The 1,251-nt window shown below is 46.9% G+C and overlaps 1 protein-coding gene and 1 long non-coding RNA gene across 4 annotated transcripts in view; one reads left to right on the forward strand and one right to left on the reverse strand.

Moving 5' to 3' along the window:
- The window catches only part of map7d1a (MAP7 domain containing 1a), a 205,093-nt gene that overhangs the window by 143,404 nt on the left and 60,438 nt on the right, over positions 1-1,251 (reverse strand). The window lies entirely within an intron of this gene.
- LOC122563747 overlaps positions 1-1,251 on the forward strand; it is a 17,092-nt gene that overhangs the window by 1,029 nt on the left and 14,812 nt on the right. The gene's annotated exons all lie outside the window — the stretch shown is intronic.

The following is a 1,251-nucleotide window of genomic DNA, read 5'->3' on the forward strand; positions in this document are numbered from 1 at the left end:
CGCTCTCCCTCTCTCTCCGGCCGCTGTAGGGCTCGGCTCACTCCACACCCTCATTCCCGAGGCCACTTCCCCGGAGTTTTGACACCGCCCATGTTCCCCCATCCCAGGCTCAGCCCGACGTCCACACTTCTGCATTTACACAAATCTGTGGTAAACGAAACTAACCAAAAAATAAGGGAATGCCTTCTGAAACAGTTATACCCACCGGATGCACCAGAAATGCTGTTTATTGTTAAGCATTCTACATCAACTAGTTTTGACAATAGTTGGAATTAATTAGTTAGATTGCCGAATATCAAATTCGCTGGCACGTATTGGTTAGATCTGCCCAGGGAGGAACTTCTAATTACCATTTTTTTTTCTAGAACTCAACACATTCTATTATGGCATCAAAGTATTTCATTTTCTTTTTGCGAAGATCTTGTCTGAAAGCATTTTTAGATTAGATTCCCTAAAGTGTGGAAACAGGCCCTTGGACCCAACATGTCCACACCAACCCTCCGAAGAGTAACCCACCCAAAACCATTCCCCTCTGACTAACGCACCCAGCACTATTGACAATTTAGCACGGCCAATTCACCTGACCTGCACATCAGTGGACTGGGGGGGGGGGGGAAACCCGGAGGAAACCCGGGCAGATACAGGGAGAATGTGCAAACTCCACATGGACAGTTGCCCGAGAGTGGAATCGAACCTAGGACCCGGGTGCTATGAGGCAACAGCGATAGCCACCATGCCATCCCATAATTGCCATTTGTATGTCATTCCATATTTGATATTGATTCATAGAAACAGATTTATGTACTCACGATTATGCTTTGTACTCTTAATTTTTGTATAATCCTGTTCATTGTTCATAGTTTTTGATGAAAGTAAAAGTTTGTTGGACTTTGGAAAAATAAGCCGGGAGGGTGAAAGCTCAGAGCCACACTTTCCCAGACCTGTAGCTGCCCTCCGTATTACTACATCCTCAAGAGGATGTATGCGCTCAACAAACGGTATTTCTCTACTGCATCGGACATAAAAGAACGTAAGTTAAACAAACTTTCACATACTTCCTTCCAGAAACAGGTTTCCTCAAACTTTCCAGAACCGTCTCCTGGCGTCTGGATACACCCAGACGCAGAGGCAATCATTGATGTCACTTCACCCTGATACCCCCCATGGCCGCAGCCACTGACGATCACACCATCCCTGCCATCACTGTCCACCCAACCGCCCCCGCCATCACCCTCCACCCAACCACCTCCG

This window comes from Chiloscyllium plagiosum, chromosome 27, assembly GCF_004010195.1.
Source record: "Chiloscyllium plagiosum isolate BGI_BamShark_2017 chromosome 27, ASM401019v2, whole genome shotgun sequence".
Lineage (NCBI taxonomy): Eukaryota > Metazoa > Chordata > Chondrichthyes > Orectolobiformes > Hemiscylliidae > Chiloscyllium > Chiloscyllium plagiosum.